At 50.0% G+C, this 17,754-nt stretch overlaps 1 protein-coding gene and 1 pseudogene across 1 annotated transcript in view; both read right to left on the bottom strand.

Annotated features, from left to right (window-relative positions):
- LGMN (legumain) overlaps positions 1 to 1,201 on the bottom strand; it is a 29,550-nt gene extending 28,349 nt beyond the window's left edge. The window contains exon 1 of the mRNA XM_040975132.1: positions 1,113 to 1,201. The gene's annotated coding sequence lies outside the window, so the exon portion shown is untranslated. The remainder of the gene's footprint in view (positions 1 to 1,112) is intronic.
- A 7,982-nt stretch (positions 1,202 to 9,183) lies between these two features.
- Positions 9,184 to 9,316, bottom strand: LOC121153260 (annotated as a pseudogene).
- Between the last annotated feature and the right edge of the window lie 8,438 nt (positions 9,317 to 17,754).

The following is a 17,754-nucleotide window of genomic DNA, read 5'->3' as shown; positions in this document are numbered from 1 at the left end:
CTCCCCGCCTTTCCTCCTCTCTTTCACTCTGCCTTTTAAAGAAACAACTCTTTACAAAAGAAACTCTTAGTGCATCTCAGTCGTTCAGTACGTGATTATCTTTACGGAATCACATGATGCGCGGGGTGTTATAAACTTCCTCCCCTTTCCCTCCAAAACCCTCCCGGGGAGTCCTAGCACACCCTCCCTGTATGTACAGTGTGGCACCCCCACGCTGGGACAGACTAGACGAGACACAGACCACACGAGATGCAGCTTTCTCCCACATGAGCACAGAAGTCACTACAGCACACACCTTGATCCGTGACCCCGACGCCAAGCCACGTCCGAACCCCCACTATGCCATGTTTCCAACACAGCTCTCCCCCTCCTCACCTCAGTAGCTCCTGCCCATCCCTCCACCCTCTCCTTTCTCTGCCAAGCCCTGCCGTCTCCCACAAGGCAGGGCTGCATGCTCTCCTTGGACACACCTGTGCTCCTGCCCCTCGCACACTCGAACCGTCTCCCAGAAACCGGCCACACTCAGAAAGCTTATCAAGCCTTCGGACGCGCAGTCCCGGGGTCGAAGGCCACCAGCAGCAGCAGCAGACTGGCCAGTCCCAAGCCCCGGGCACTCCTTTCCCCCCTCGGCACTGGCAGCACGTGACCCACAGTTCCAGATTCCACCACGCTGGGCACGGGATCAGCGAGGGGGCCAGGCGGCGGCCACTCCCGGCCGAGTTTCACTTCGGCGACTGCGGGTGGTCTCGAAACTCGCCGGCTCCGGGAAGCCCGGCTCCGCCCAGGCGCGCAGGGATATTCCGGGTATTTCAGCAGGGAGTATTTCTGTGGTTGTGGTCCACAGCCCGTTCCCTCAACCCTTCACGATCCGGCACATCTCGGACCGCACACCCCGTAGCCGCAGGTGCCTCCGTTTCTTTCTGGAGCCCTCCTCGGCCACCGCCGCCGACGGGAGGTCGGGCTGAGGTAGCAGGGTTTCCCTGGGGTTTCATCGTTTCCCGAAATCCAAACCTTCCCACCCCCGACCGCGGGGCACTCAGAAAGTCTCTGAGGGAACGTTAAACCCCAGCTCAGACAGCCGGCCCCGAGCATCCCGCCCGGCCCGCGGTTACCTGCTGCGCCCCGCGAGATGCCGGCGTTCCAGGCCGTGGCAGCACCGTGGGAACTGCGGCCAGCGCGCAGCCGCAAGCTCGCCGCCGCTGACGTCCGCCCCGCTGTGATTGCGGCGTCTAGAACCCACTGCGCCTCGGTGATTGGTCGAGCCTCTGGGAGTGGCTTCAGCGAAAACCAACGGGAGGCGAGGACGAGTCCCGCCCACCCATCCACAGGGACACTACAAGTCCCAGCGTGCAGCGCAGGGGGCTGCTGGGATCTGGAGAGATGTGGGCTGGTGGAGCTGCGGCTTGAGGTTCTCAGGGGAGAGGGGAACAGCGGAGATTCCAGAAGTGTCCACAAAAGAATCATACTAGCCCAGTGGTTTCCAGATTTGCACATTGGACGCACGGTAGGGAAACATACGGGCTCCCCAGGGTCACCCCACAGAGCGTGGTGCTTTCCCGGGTCTACATGTGGCCTGGGTTTGGGATCTTTGACCACAGGAGGGAGGTTCAATTAGTTTTCCCAAGGACACACTCATTTCAAGTACGTGAAGCTGGCGCCTGGGCAGTCTGAGTTCTTAATCCCCAAATAATACTGCTTGTTAAGTGTTTGCTTTGGTTACGTCACTGGGGACTGGACGGGAAAGTACCACCTTGTACATGTGCCGTGGGGTTGGACAGAAGCATGAACGTGCCGGGTGACATCAAGCACCAAAGTTGGGGCTGCACCCATGGGTTGTCCAAGAATGACCTGTTGCCAGAGGGTTAGCACACCACTCTTCTGGCTGCTGAGCATCCCAGTGAGGAAGACCAAAGTCTGTGACTTTGGGAAGCACCTGTGCTCCTGAGGCGCAAGGTGTAGGCGCAAGGTGTAGGCAGTGCTGAGCCAACGGAAGCAGGAGAAGCAGGGAGGGCTGGACAGCTCAAGAGGCCTGGGTGAGACTGGGAACCTGGGGAACTCCCATCAAAGGCCCCTGGAAGACCACTCATGAGATAAGACAGCTGGGACTCTTGCTGCCACTCTCCCACACAAAGGTTAGTGAGCCCCAAGATATAAGGGATGCCTTGAAGTGTAGCAGATTACAGGGCCACACCCGTTACAGCATCAAGCACCCTGTCTGGTTGTGAGGCAGCATGATAAGTGACAGGAACCACCCTGAGATCTGCCTTTCAATTAAAAATTAAGAAATCTTAAAAAAAAATTCTTTACTCGCTGATTTGAAAAGCAGAACCACACAGTGATTGAGATACAGAGATTTCCATCCACTGGTTCATTCCCCAGATGGCTGGAGAACCAGGAGCCCCCATCTGGGTCTTCCCCCATGGCAGGGCCTCAGTCCTTAAGCCATGGCCAGCTGCCTCCCGGGTACTTCACCAGGAAGCTGCACTTAGTAAGGGAAAGGTGGGGTTCCATGCTAGACACTGCTCTGCATGACGCAGGTCTCCTCAGTAGTGGAGCCTACAACTCCCCTCCATTGAACCTCTGATCTTTATGACGAAGCAGCCCATGCTCACACAAGTAGTAGAGCCTGGCCAGCACCCACAAGTCCCCCGTGGCCTCCTCCTAGGGATATGTTCTTTCAGGGTCTTATACCCTACCGTCCCTTGGACATTTAATTCTACGGTTTTTTTTTTTTTTTTTTTTTGGCCCCAAGCCCTTTTCTCATCAAGTGCTATGTATTCCTTATCTTCACTTTCTTTAATTTCTTTGTTTATTGTCTCTATTTTTTAAGCTTTGTTTATTTTCATTGGAAAAGCAGACTTTACAGAGAGAATACAGAGACAGAGAGAAAGATCTTCCGTCTGCTGGATCACTCTCTAAATGGCCACAACAGCCAAAATTGAGCCGATCTGAAACCAGGAACCAGGAGCTTCCTTTGGTCTCACATACAGGCACAGGGTCCCAAGGCTTTGGGCCATCTTCTACTGCTTTCCCAGGCTGCAAGCAGGCAGCTGGATGGGAAGTGGGACAGACAGGACATGAAGTGACACTCATATGGGATCCTGGCACTTGGAGACAGGATTAGCTGGTTGAGCCATCATACCTTCCCTTCTTTCTGAAATTTGTCATTTGGACCATCATTATCATATAGTCCAGCACTGCTTCCGTGCACACTGCTGTGCAAGCATTACTACTGTTTCCACAACGTGTCACCAGAAGCATTGTGTAACTGCCTCTCCCCGGGACCTCATCTCTTGCCACCTCACACACTCCTGACTTTGCAGCTGAGGTTCCCTATTCTGAGAATTGCCTCCCTCTTGCTGACTCCTTCTCCTCAGGGCTGTCCTGAGCCCCTCGGCCTGGGTCAGCCGAGAGTCCTGAGCTACCTGCCAGCCTTTCCCTGGCATGTTCCTCTCCTGTTGGTGACTTTCCTGACTTGCCACTAAGATGTTAAGAGCCTGAAGGCTGGGGCCCGAGCCATCTCATTTAATCCTGTGCCATCAGTACTTCAAACAGTGGCCATTATGTACCACGACGCTTCAAGTGTTTGTGGGAAATGGCGTTAAAATACAGCTGGTTTAGTTCAAATTCGCCCAGACTATTGTCAAAGAAACAAAGTATCCAACATCCCCTTGCTTCTTTTAAACAACATCAGCTCTGTGACAAGTCTTCCATTTGATGTTTATAGAAATAGTTCATTCTTTTTTCTTTCATCTTCTTATGTTGATATTGCAATTTATGATGATTTGCCTGCCTGCTACTAAGAGACATTGAGTTATGCCTGGCATGATGACTCAGTGGCTAAATCCTCACATTGCAAGTGCTAGATCCCACATGGGTGCAGGTTTGTGTCCTGGCTGCTCCACTTGTGATTCAACTCCCTGCATATGGCCTAGGAAAGCAGTAGAGGATGACCCAAAGCCTTGGGACCCTGCATCCACATGGGGAACCCAGAGGAAGCTCCTGGCTCATGGCTTCGGAACAGCTTGGCTCTGGCCATTACAGCTACTAGAGGAGTAAACTAGCAGATGAAAGAACTTTCTCGCTGTCTCTCCTTCTTTCTGTGGATATTCTTTTCTGTATGAGGACATTGTGACCCTAGAAGGTCAGCAAGCACAGGATTACAACTGATCGGATATCCTTTGTATGAGAACAACTGAATGGGTACCTTTTGTATAACTGATTGGACAACATTTTGTATCAGAACAACTGAGTGTGTACCATTCTGTAACTAAATGGATATCATTTGTATGAGAACAGTTGAGTGGACAGCATGTGAATGAGAACACTTGGTAGAACAAACAAAACAAAAGGAGTTCTAAACAAAAGTATAGAAACAGTTGATGGGTTTGTTGGTAAGCTTAGTCCCTCCTCCCTTATCCCATATGACCCTCAGTGTATAAAGTCTGATGCCACTGATAAACTTCAGCTTTGACCATCAGTCAGAGTCCACAGGCGTTGTGCATGTTATTATTGGCTCCATGCACCAAGTCCATCACTGTAGGACAGCAACACCTTTCCAATAAAAATAAATAAAAATTTAAAAAGAGAGATGTTGGGTCATTGTCAGGCCTGGCGTGGTGTGATATGAAGATTCTTGGTCACATAGGCTGGTGCACACGTGCGGGGGTTGGGGGTCCTTGTGCTTAGCAATGTAATTATTGCCTCTGAAGGTGATTGCATTTGCAGTGCAAACCAGATTCCAAATGCGCTTTTCCCCTTGACACTCCCGCCAAGTTCACTTGCTCCTGGACCTCACCAGCACTTGAGGTTCTCAGACTTTTGACTTTTGGCCAGTCTCAGATGCTGAAGTTTGCATTCTGGATATTCTCTCTGCTTAGCAGGGGCTTCCTGGAGTGGTCTATAAAATAAATCCCTCTGATCACCTTCTATCACCTTCTGTTCTCTTTTCTGGTTTTATTTTTCTTAGCTTTTTTGTATTCTATGATTCTCTCTCTCATGAGAAGATAGAGTGGATAATATTCTATCCTTGTTTAAGTTTTTTTTTCTTTTTATTATGGACGCAAGTCATGGTCGAAAGACTTGCCTCATTCATCATTTTCACACTCATAGAAACCCTGTAAAGAATAGTTCTATGTAGCAGGAACTACCATGAACCTGATTTCGCAAAGTTCTGATTTATTTGGTATTTATTTGAGAGGTGGAAAAAGATAGAAATCATCATTGCACTGGCTCACTGCTCCGATGCCCACATCAGCAAGGGCTGGTGCAGGTTGAAGCCAGGAGCCAGGAATTCCATGTGGAGCTCCCACGCAGGTTCAGCAATCCAAGTACTTGAGTCATCATCTCCTGCCCTCCAGGGTGAACATTAGCAGGAAGCAGAGGCAGGCCTATTCACGCACCCCAGCACCGTAACTCAGAAAGCAGCTACAAGCAGCAGCTAAGCCTTCTACACCACAGCAACCACCCTTATTAATCTTCATTCAAATCTACAAAGTAGGGACTACTACTACTCCCAATTATGAGTGAAAAACTGGGGTTTAGAGATATAGACTGAGCGTCCCTGGTTGTGTAAGAGGGGCTGAGTCCAGAGAACAGAGAGCAGTAGAAGTGTGTGAGGTGGAGATAGGGAGTTTCCTTTCCCAGCTGTCTGTCATTACCCAGTGGAGTATGTTTTTCAAGGGGACCAAAGTAGAAATTCCTGTCTGGCCTTTTTGTTTATTTTTTATATTGATGGCTTGGCTTTAAGGCAGAGACAGAGACCTTCATCCACTGGTTCACTCCCTCGTAGCCCTCAGGAGTCAGGATTGAACCAGGCTCCAGAGTAAGAAGTCCAGAACTCAGTCCAAGTCTTTTACATGAGAGGTAGGAACCAACGGACTTGAGCCACCACCTGCTAACTCCTAGAGTACATCTTAGCAGGAAGCTGGATTGGAAGTGGGCCTGGGATTCTGTTTGTTAGGACCTGGGATTCTGTTAGGATTCTATTAGGACACATCTTATCTGCTGCACCAAGTGTCCCCACTCCCCAAATTAGTCTGAATACAGTTAGTTCTCAAAGGAGAGACACTGTGAGCTGTGCACCCAAAGAGGGGTGTGTATGTGAGAGAGAGAGAGAGAGAGAGAGAGAGAGAGAGAGAGAGAGAGAAATGCAACTTATTGCAAAATCCATAGCCCCCACAAAGGAAACCTAACCCACAGTTTTCAGACTCATTTCTGGCCACATTGTATGTCACCACTGGTGCTCTTTCTTCTTTTACTTCCACATTTCCCCCCACAATTACTTTTGTAATGCAAAAATTTGTTTTGGGAAGGACAAGACTTGATTCTGTGGAGTCAGGTTCAAGAGTCATAAGACGTGTCTCAGACTTTTAGCAGGAACAGGGGAAAAAAATGTCAAAGTCTTTGTGTTGGGCAATACTGAGGACAGGGAGTGGCGTGTCCCCAGGAAGATGAACTTCCAAATACTAGTTTTACAAAGTGAATCAGGGCCTGTAGGGAGACAGGGTCAGCCCATGGGAGCGGGCATAGGTCAGCTCCCTGGAAGTCAGGCGTGAGGCATGGGTATTGACTGACTGAGGGTGTGTGCTTTAGGGAGAAGCCAGGAGGGGTGTGAGGGACACGAGCAGGGCACAGAGGGAAGTCCCGCAGGAAGAAACGGGCTGTGGGTTGACCCCACAGAGGCTCTGGAGCATGCCACGTGCATGGCAAGCCGCTCTCCTCAGAGACAAAAAGGCTGAGTTGTAAACAGCCATCACTCTACAGAGGAAGAGGGGGCTGCACCTCGCACCACCTCCTGCTGCAGGGCCACTTCCTCGCCTGGAGCAGCGTGGGCACTCACCTGGGAGAGGTATGGCCAGCACCACAGTGGGCGCCAGGCAGTGCTGGGGGCCGCTCAGAGGCTGTCACAACCTGTACATGCCATCAGGTGTGGTTAGCTGCTCATTGGCTGGATGCATACACTGTTCTATTAATTCAGCTTTTCACAGACTTCATTTTGTACAGGCTTTGAAGTTTACAGCACAATGGAGTGGCAAGTTCAATTTTTCTGGAATTCTGCATTCAGTCAGGAGTTCTTGTATCCCTTCTGCTCCGCCAACATCTCCCTACTCTGCCCTGCTCTTGACCTCTCGCATAAGAAAGATGTCTTCATCCAAGTCAGTGACCCCACAATGACACACCCTGATTGTCTAGAGTTCACAGCCCACAGGTGGTTCGTGCTTCATGTTGCGCACTCTGTGGGTGTTGACAAGTGCAAGATTCTGTGGTCTTCTGTCCCACCCATTTATTTCTCTAAATCTTTGACAATCACTGGCCTTTTGCTTTGAAAGGCAAACCTAAAAAGAAAGGGGTGTAGAGGGGGATGAAAAAGAGAAAGATACTCTCCATTTGGTGGTTCATACCCTCCCCCCAAAGGCATAATGTCCAGGTCTCCACCAAGCCGCAGCCAGAAGCCAGGAACTCCATTCTGATCTCCCACATAGGTGGCCAGGGCTCAAGTCCTTAGGCCATCATCTTCTGCTGCCTTCCCAGGCACGTTTGGCAGGAAGCTGGATTAGAGATGATCTGGCTGGGACTCAAAGCAACATCTGCTAGACTCCACGTGGTGCTGGACCTGCTGTGCCACAGTAACTCGAACCTTTGGACTCTTTCCACAGTCCTGCCTTTTTTAGAATATCACATCATTAATACCCTGCCATCTATAGCCTTTACAGGTTGGTTTCTTTCATTTGATGACATGAGTGGAAGTTCTTTCATGCTTTTTATGACTTCAGAGCTCACTTTTTTTTAGCCATGAATAATATTGCATAGCTGAGTGTACCACTTTATTAATGTATTCCACTGCTGGAGGGCCTCCTGGTTGTTTCCATGTTGTGACAATTATGAGTAAGGCTGCTATGAGCCCACACATGCAGACCTTTAGGTCAATATGAGTTTCGAACTCTTTTGAGTCAGTACTAAAGATTGGGCCTGGCACAATGGCTCAAATAGCTAATCCTCCACCTGTAAGTGCCAGGATCTCATATGGGCACCAATTCGTGTCCCAACTGCTCCACTTCCGATCCAGCTCCCTGTTTATGGCCTGAGAAAGCAGCAGAGGATGACCCTATGCCTTGGGATCCTGCATCCATGTGGGAGACCCAGAAGAAGTTCCTGGCTCCCAGCTTTTTTCAGGTCCAACTGTTGTGGCCATTTGGAGAGTGAACCAGCAGACAGAAGATCTTTGTCTCTCCTCTCTAGAATATGCATTTCCAATAAAAATAAATATATCTTTATTTAAAACAAGAATGATATTACTGGATCATGTGGTGACAATATGTTTAGTTTCTTCGAGTGGCTGAATTATCTGCACTCCCACCAGCAACACCTGGCAGCTTCTCTTGCCCCACGTCCTTGCCAGTACTTGGTGTTGTCCGAGTCCTAGGTCCTAGATTTTGACCACTCCACCGAATGTGTGATGATCTCTCATGGCTTTAATTTTCATGTCCCTGGTGTCAGAGAATGAAGAATATTTTTTTGTATGCTTACCTGCATATGCTTATCTTTCCTGGTGAGGTTTTTGTCCAGAGTTCTGCACATTTTAAATTAATCTCTTCTTGTTGAGTTTTTTTTTTTAAAGATTTATTTATTTTTTATTACTAAGTCAGATATACAGAGAGGAAGAGAGACAGAGAGGAAAATCTTCCGTTCGATGATTGACTCTCCAAGTGACCGCAACAGCCGGAACTGTGCCGATCTGAAGCCGGGAACCAGGAACCTCCTCTGGTCTCCCATGCGGGTGCAGGGTCCCAAAGCATTGGGCCATCCTTGACTGCTTTCCCAGGCCACTAGCAGGGAGCTGGATGGGAAGTGGAGCAGCTGGGATTAGAACCGGCGTCCATATGGGATCTTGGCGCATTCAAAGCTAGAACTTCATGCCGCTGGGCCCAGATCAGTTTTCATAAACTTCCAGGAACTGATACAAGTGTCTACTTTTGGTTTTCCAAACAAGGGAGGGCAGTGAACAACAGCAAGCTTTGCTGTCATCTTCTATCACATCGTTCCTAGCAAAGGCACAGAAGCTGGGTGGGCGGGTGGGGGACAAAGTAGAAGGGAAGGCTCAGAATAACGGCAGAAAACAGGGTTGGACTCACTTGCCCCATGTGCCCTGTGCCTTAGCTCACTCCTCCTCATTTTTTTCTTTTTATTTTATTTTATTGCCAATGCTGACTATATTTCAAGTCATCATGGTGGACCTTTGGGGGAAGTTTTCAATTAGCAATAATCACACCTGGGATAAACTTCTTTGGCTGCGATACTGCCAGTGTTCAAAGCTTATTTTTTTAAAGATTTATTCCACATATATATATATGAAATATCTATACATAAATATATTTTATATATATGTATATATATATTGAAAGGCAGGTATACCTTTCCAAGAGAGGAGGAGAGACAGAGAGGAAGATCTTCCATCTGCTGATTCATTCCCCAAGTGGCCGCAATGGCCGAAGCTGAGCCAATCTGAAGCCAGGAGCCCAGAGTGTCTTCCAGCTCTCCCACGCGAGTGCAGGTCCCAAGGCTTTGGGCTGTCCTCGACTGCTTTCCCAGACCACAAGCAGGAAGCTGGATGGGAAGTAGGGCCACTGGGTTTAGAACTGGCGCCCATATGGGATCCAGGGGTGTGCAAGGCAAGGACTTTAGCCATTAGGCTACCACGTTGGGACCATCTTTCTCATTTTTAAAAAATGCTTTTTGGAGGTCAACTTGGTACACCATTCAATTCACTCATTTCAAGTATATGATTCATATATGGAGTTATGCAGAACCCTTCCAATCCGATTTTAGAACACTTCCATCACCACCCCAAGACTGTTTTTGCACATGTGCAGTCACCCTGGGCCCTTCACCAAGTCTGGGCAAAGACTGACTTACCCCATCTCTACTGGTTTGCGTTCCACGGGACCATGAGAGAACGGAATTGTGCAAGGACTGGTCGTTTGTGTCTGGTTTCCTTCAGCATCATGTTTTCAAGGTTTACCCACATTGCAGCATATACCAGTACTAGGTGCATTTTCTTTTATTTTTTTTGTTTCAGACTTATTTTTGTTGGAAAGGCAGATCTACAGAGAGAATACAGAGAGAAAGATTTTCCATCCGGTGGTCCACTCCCCAAGTAGCGGTAATGGCCAGAGCTGAGGCAATCCAAAACCAGGAGCTTCTTCCAGGTCTCCCCCATGGGCACAGGGTCCCAAGGACTTGGACCATCCTCCACTGCTTTCTCAGGCCATCAGCAGGAAATTGGGTAGGAAGTGCAGCGGCTGGAACATGAACTGACGCCCATGTGGGACCCCACAGCATACAAGGCCAGGACTTTAGCCACTGAGCCAACACGCCATGCCCCTATGTGTATTTTTTAAATTCTTATTTATTTCTTTCAATATTTCTACTATAAAGAGAGATGGGTGGAGAGAGATCTTGCATTCAGCAGCTCATCCCCGAAATGCTTGTAACTGCCAGGATTGGGCCGGGGCAAAGCCAGGAGCCCGAGACTGCATTTGGAGTTCAGGGAGGGAGATCTCTGGCTCAGAAAAGGGGAGGGAAGGGAATGGATTGGCAGGCGATGGGAGAGGAGGGGAGAAGAAAATGAGAATAAATGAATTCATTTTCCGATTTGGGGCTGCAGGATTTTTCAAGTGGGATAACTGAGGATCCTGATCTTGGCAAGTGAAGAAATTGAGGCATTAAAGGAAATACAATGGTTATGATTGTGCAGCTGATTAACCACAAAGCAGGTTTTTTGGTTTCCAGCCCACATGGTGCTGCCGCTTCTTCTAAGTGTATAAGAGCAGGATTTCCTTAGAACGAGCCAGGAAGTGTATACTGAGGCATGAGTGCTGGCAACCCCAAGGAGGGTTCAGAGAGCTAGCTGTCCACGAGAGAGCACAGGGCAAGGCAGAGAGCCACCCCAGATGCTTCTGCATGGTTGAAAGGCTCTGAGATTCTGTGCTAAATTCTGACCTGCAGGTGACCTCCAAACTAGCCCTGAAAGTCACTTGTTAAATCAAGTTCCTGGTATCAGCTGGTTTCATGGTGTTACACTTCCTCTCTCTAACACACAGAGGCTCCATGAATCAAAGAAATGCTGTCAATATGATCTCTCATCAGGCTTCTTCTCATCTGAGCATGAGCAGAGTTTGATTTGAGGCAACTGATTTTGGGCTGGTGTCTCAAATGCCCAAACTTCCCAAGCATGGCTGGATTGCAGACATGGAGAGACTGAGTTGTGATGTTCATCCAAGTGCATTCACAGATCACCAACATTATATCGAGAAAAAACTATTCAGCGTGAAAACAGAGTTCCTCTTGATTCTCTACAGCAAGCATTGCATTACACGTGAGATGGTGGACTGATGCTTCAAATGCCAAACGTTTGGCTGGGAGTTAAGATCCCGGCTGAGACATTCGCATCCCACACTGGGGTTCTGTTTTCAATACCCAGCCCTGGAGCCAGCGCAATGGCTAATCCTCCACCTTCAGGTGCTAGGATCCCATGTAGGTGCCAGTTTATGCCCCCAGCTGCTCCACTTCCCATCCAGCTCCCTGCTTGTGGCCTGGGAATGCAGTAGAGGACAGCCTGGGTCTTTGAGACAAACCATGCACCCACTTGGGAGACCCAGAGGAGGCTTCTGGCTGTTGACTTTGTATCAGCTCAGCTCTGGCCATTGTGGCCATTTGGGCAGTGAATCAGCAGACGTAAGATTTTTCTCTCTGCAGATCTACTTTTCCAATGAAAATGAATATATCTTAAAAAAGAAAAAAATAACCGGCTGTGGCTCCTGGCTCCTGGCTCCAGCTTCCTATTGACACAGGCCCTGGGAGGTAGTGATGAGAGCTCCAGCAATCTGGTCCCCGCCTCCCTTGCAAGAGACCTGGGAGAAACCGCCGCCAGCTCACCCCAGTACCTTCTCCAGCAGATGGGAGCTCTGGGGTTTCTATGTCCCCTAGTTTCTCACTGTCTCTTGTTTCTGCCTCCCAGATCGAAACAGGAAGCACTGAACAGCTACCAAATCACTGCCTTCAACAAAAGACTCCAGAACTGGGTGTCTCCCCCTCCTCCTTCGAGAGGCACCCTACCTCTCCGGCTCTCTCTCCGGAGCTGCCTTCCTTTCCCTCTCCCTTCCTTGCTCACGTGGTCCCTTCGCAAATAAACTTTTCAGTCTTAAAAAAAAAAAAAAAAAAAAGACTCCAGAACTTTCTGTGTTGATCCCTGAGGGACAGATCCTGAATCAAGGAAGAGGTGTGAGGAGATTGGCAGCCCTCCCTCCAGGGATGCTGTGTGCCGGTACACTAACATGGGCAAGGCGAGCTGGGGTCTCCGCAGTGCCCCCCCCCCATTGAGCTGGGGTCTCCTCAGTGTCCCACCCCTGAGCTGGGATCTCCTCAGTGCTCCCACTCCTGAGCTGGGGTCTCTGCAGTGTCCCCCGCCCCTGAGCTGGGGTCTCTGCAGTGTAACACCCCCCCCCCCCCGAGCTGGGGGTTGAAGCCAGGAGCACAGAGCTCCGTCACAGTGACAGGGTCCAAGTAGCTGCATCGCCCGCTGCCTCCCCAGGTGCATCAGTGGGAGCTGGCTTGGAGGAGCAGCCGGGACTCAGACTGCTGTTCTCGGGCAGCAGCTTGATCCAGCTGTGCAACAGCGTCGGCCCCTATTTCTCCTTTTCTTTGCTGTTTTTGTCTTGTAATTTGTTGGTTGAGTAGATCATATATGCAGTTTTCATCTTTGCTGATGTTAACACATCTCCATGGGGTCACCATGTTCCTTTCTGGAGCTTTGGAAAGGCACAGGTTTTGGTTTTTGGCCAGCGTGCTACGTAGGTGGTGACAGTGAGTGCCTGGGACCCAGATCTTGGGTTCTGAATACTGCTTCTTTCTAGTCCAAGGACCAGGGGAAGAACTACTCACTCCAGGGCTGCGGCCCAGGCATTACCAAATGAGTTTGCAAACTTTGTGTGACAGAAAAAAGGAGCCACTCCCAAACTGTGGACAAGTCTCAGATGTCAGAGAAGCCAGGTTCTAGGGCCATGTGGACATTCTAGCAATTGGTAGAAGGAACAAATTAGGTCCCATCCAACAAAACAAGACTCTAAATGCTTTTAATACACAGACGAGTGAAGATGGGAGAAAACAGCTCCTTCCCATAGAATATCAACACATAGAAAAAGTGACAGCATCAGAAACACCTGAACCATCCTAGTATTGATTTTTTAAAAGATTCATTTTATTTTTATTGGAAAGGCAGATCAAATTTACAGAGAGAAGGAGAGTCACAGAAAGATATTCTATCCACTGGTTCATTCCCCAAATGACCACAGTGACCAGAGCTAAACCGATCTGAAGTCAAGAGCTAGGAGCTTCTTCTGGGTCTCCCGCATGAGTTGCACATGGGTTGCAGGATCCCAAGGCTTTGGGCTGTCCTACCCTGCCTTCCCAGGCCACAAGCAGAGAGCTGAATGGGAAGTAGAACAGCTGGCACATGAACCTGTGTCCAGACTGGATCTTGATACCCACCAGGCAAGGATTTAGCCATGGAACCATTACATCAGCCCCTTCAGCACTGATTAATTGGGGCCAGAAGTGACATCAAATACTCCTGAAAACTGAACTTTGGATGAGAAACGCCTTAATTGCATTGTCTCAAAGTATCTCCTTAAGATACTTATTAACTCTAAACAGGATATTTCTGGAGCCCTGAAGTCTCTCCCTCAAATATTTACTAACTTATTAACTCTAAAGGAAAAAACAGGTGGCTCTGTAGCAGGGAATCCCAGCAGAGGGCACTGTTCTCCACCATGAGGATGGGCCACAGAGGGTTCAACTAGTCCCAGGACTCCTCTTACCACTAATCCCTCTTGCACAGGACCCGTTTTTATTCTTGTCTGGTTGTTAGATTTGTAAAATAATTGGAGTTCAGGACTTGGCCTGAAGTAATCGAGATTACTCAGTTCCATTGCAACCCATTTCGTAAGCACAACCCTGGGTACCTTTCCAGTCTGGAACTGCCCAAGAAAGCCAGGTTCCTGACTGTGTGTGGCGCGCACCTGTTGCCGTGGGCACAGAAATAGACAGACACCCATGTGTGTGGCAGGTGACCAGTGTTGTGAAGAAGCTGGCAAGTTCAGGCCATTGGGAGTCGCAGGGGGAGGAGCAGGCCTTTGGTGAAGGAGGGAACCAGCTCTATGACCATCAGAAGCAGAGGGGAGGGACAGTAGTCACCATGCCCTGGGCAAGGAGCCCCAGGGTGCTTCAGGCACCACCTGGAAGAAACCGTGGCGTCAGTTCTAACCTGCAACCTCTGAGCAAGCTGGCCCCTTGGACCCTGTGGCCCCAGGCACTTCCCAGCAACTGCATAACCTGCCCATCCTTCCCAGGCTGACCAACATGCTCCTGCTGACTCCAGGTCGGTTCAGTGGCACCTGCATCTGCATTGGAGTCCTTGGGCTCACATCAGGGCTCTGCTCCTAGGTCTGTCAGCCATGGGTGTTAGTCATAGTTCTTGGGTCTCTGCCATCCACACGGAAGACCCAGAAGGAGTGTCTAGATCCCAGCTTTGGCCTGGTTCGGGTGGCTGAACAGAGAGGGGTGAATGGATGAACAGGTGCAGGGCAGATAGGTCGGCAGCTGAGGGATCCTCTGGCCATGTCCTCAGTAGGAGCAGGAGGCTTGCCTGCTTGCTGGGGGAATAACTGGGTGGTAATGCAGGGCCCCAAGGGCTCAGCTGGGCTGCCTCAGCTTCCTCACTAGGGCAGAACAGGACATGGAATGGATGGAAATCAGAGCAAGCAGACTGATATCCAGTCACCTTCTGTTTAGCCAAATTGGCACCCTCAGAACTGCTCCACTTGTATTCAGATGGTATACCCAAATTCATAACTGGTGCTCAGCTGGCAAAAGATTGCAGGGCCCTATCACATAACTTCCTGTTCCTCCTTCCTGAATCTCAGCTCCTTCTCTAGCGTGAAGAGGAAGAGGCTGGCCTGGCACTGCCCACTGCCCCCATCTCTTGATCACAGGCAATGAAGACCCTTCCTTGCAGGTCTGGCACTCTAACAGGTTCTGTTACGCCTGCATGCCAGCCACATGAAGTATTCCTCTTCCACATCCTAGGCCAGGCACTGTGATGGAAGGGGCTGAGAGGGTCCAGGGCGAGGCCAGAGCATTGCTGCTGGGTAGAACTGGGGATAGCGGGGACTTGAGATGGGGGAAGAACTAACAGGACAAAATCATGGAAGGGAAGGGGAGAGAGGGAAAAGGAAAGGAAGGGGAGGGGGGAGGGGAGGGAGGGAAGGGGAAGGGAAGGGAGGGGAAGGGAGGGGAGGAAAGGGAGGGGAGGGAAGGAAAGGGAGGGGAGGGGAGAGGATGGGAGGGGAGAGGGAGGGAAGGGAGGGAAGAGGGAGGGAAGGGAGGGGAGAGGATGGGAGGGGAGAGGATGGGAAGGGAAGGGAGGGGAGGGGAGGGAAGGGAGGGGAGGGAGGGGAGGGAAGGGAGGGGAGGGAAGGAGAGAGGATGGGAAGGGAGGGGAAGGAAGGGTGGAGGAGAAGAGAGGAGCTCACTCCTCAAATGCTGCAATAGCCAGGGCTGGGCCACACTGAAGCCAGAAGCCTGCAGTCCAACGCAGCTGTCCCACATGGCTTGCAATGACTCAATTCCCTCAGCGCCCACTTGCTGCCTCTGAGGGTACACAGTGATAGGAGGCTGGAGTTGGAGGCACAGTCAGAACATGGACCCTGACTCCCTGATGTGGGAGGCAGGTGTCCCACGCAGCAGCCTGACCACCCTGCCAGATACCACCCCACATCAACCATTTAGTGTCTGCTGTGTGCCAGGCACTATGTTGGGTACTCCCATCCCGTAGATTTTTCTGAGGCCTCTAACAACCTCCTGAAAGGCATTACTCTAATCCTCAAAGTGAAGTCATGGCATCCATTAGGGTGTACAATCACACAGCCAGCTCAAATGGGCAGCCTTGGCCTGGGCGCTGGGGACAACAGGAGCCCAGATGGACACGGCCTGTGCTTTCGTGAAGTGCAGGCAGGCATGCAGGACTTAAACCAGCGCATATAGGTTGTGTTCTCGAAGTTCCTCATCGCCATGATGAACCAAAATGTGCAGGGCAAGGTTGGAGGGTCAGGAACAGTTTCATCCACAGTGAGGACAATAGGAGACCTTCGTTACTTGTACCTCTTTGTATTTATTTATTACAGAAAACTGAAACCTTCAGCCAGGCTGACTGGCAAAGACCGGGTTACTTTGTAACTGGAACTGGCTTTTTTTAAGGTCAGCATTTGGAATGTACACTTCAGCGCAATTTATCTGTTTGAACAGACACTTTGCTGGTCACAAGCTCAGCAGTTTGCTTTTTGTCATCAGGACATGGAAAGGAAAAGAAATATATACTTGGTCCGGTTACAATTGTACAAATAATAATACTGCATTATACTAATGGTACAAATTATGCAACGACAAGATTGAAGGGTTTTTTTTTTTTTTAAGATTTATTATCATCAGAAAGGCAGATACCCAGAGAGAAGGAAAGACAGACAGAAAGATCTTCCATCTGCTGGTTCACTCCTCAAGTGGCTGCAATGGCCAGAGCTGAGCCAATCCAAAGCCAGGAGCCAGGAGCTTCCTCCAGGTCTCCCACAGAGGGGCAGGTTCCAAGGACTTTGGTCATCCTCTCCTGCTTTCCCAGGTCACAAGCAGGGAGCTAGATGGGAAGCAGAGCAGCCAGGACATGAACCAGTGCCCATATGGGATCCTGGTGCTTGCAAGGTGAGGATTTAGCCACTGAGCCATCCTCCTGGGCCCGTCATCTACTTTTATTGGTTGTGGGTCATCTGTGGTGACAAGTCTCTTGGGGTATGTGCAGCTGGGGTCAGGACTCAATCGATCCCAGTCCTGGAGTAGTTCAGCGAGAACTAGAACTGACCTCATCCATCTTGGGGAGCCCTCTGACAGGCAATGGCACGTGAGATCCCCCAGGGTCAGCTGGGGTCAGTGTTCTAGGAACCAGCAATATTCATCTTGCTTGTTACACCAGCGGTTACACATGCACATACTTAGAAGGGAACTTTGAAAAGCTCTTAGGAAAACAGAAGTAAAAGAAAAGTGGATTTTAGTGCAAAAAAGTTTGCACTTTATGCATAATGAGCATTTTACTGAAACTTTGCTCTCATATTGCTAAAGTGCCCTCTACTGGTAGAAGCTAAAAGTGCACAGGTGCTCACGTTTTCTTAGAGCCAGGCAAGCAAGTGCAACCAGAGAACCAACGGGTTAGGTGGGGTTACAGGGTCCCTCTGGGAAGTGTGCAGGGGGTGGGAAGGTAGCAAACGCCGGGGGTGGAGGGATGCAAGAAACCAGACAATCAGTGCTGTGAAGACACGGACGTCCCTTCCACCTCCTAGGTGTTGAAAGTGAACAGGGCTGATGAGACGGCTCAATGGCTAAATCCTCACCTTGCAAGCACCAGGATCCCAAACGGATGCTGGCTCATGTCCCAGCTACCCCACTTCCCATCCAGTCCCCTGCTTGTCATCTGGGAAAAAGACGAGAATATCCCAAAACCTTGGAATCCTGCATCCGCGTGGGAGACCTGGAAGAAGCTCGCGGCTCCTGACTTTGCTAAGTTAGGACTCGGCCCAAGCCATCCGGTGTCAGTGCTAAGGGGACTAGTGGGTGTCTTCACTGACAAATGATGCTCCCCCCATTGCAGTGATT

This window comes from Ochotona curzoniae, unplaced genomic scaffold, assembly GCF_017591425.1.
Source record: "Ochotona curzoniae isolate NIBS_2020 unplaced genomic scaffold, NIBS_Ocur_1.0 contig_2688, whole genome shotgun sequence".
Lineage (NCBI taxonomy): Eukaryota > Metazoa > Chordata > Mammalia > Lagomorpha > Ochotonidae > Ochotona > Ochotona curzoniae.
This window is presented reverse-complemented; position numbering and strand designations above follow the sequence as displayed.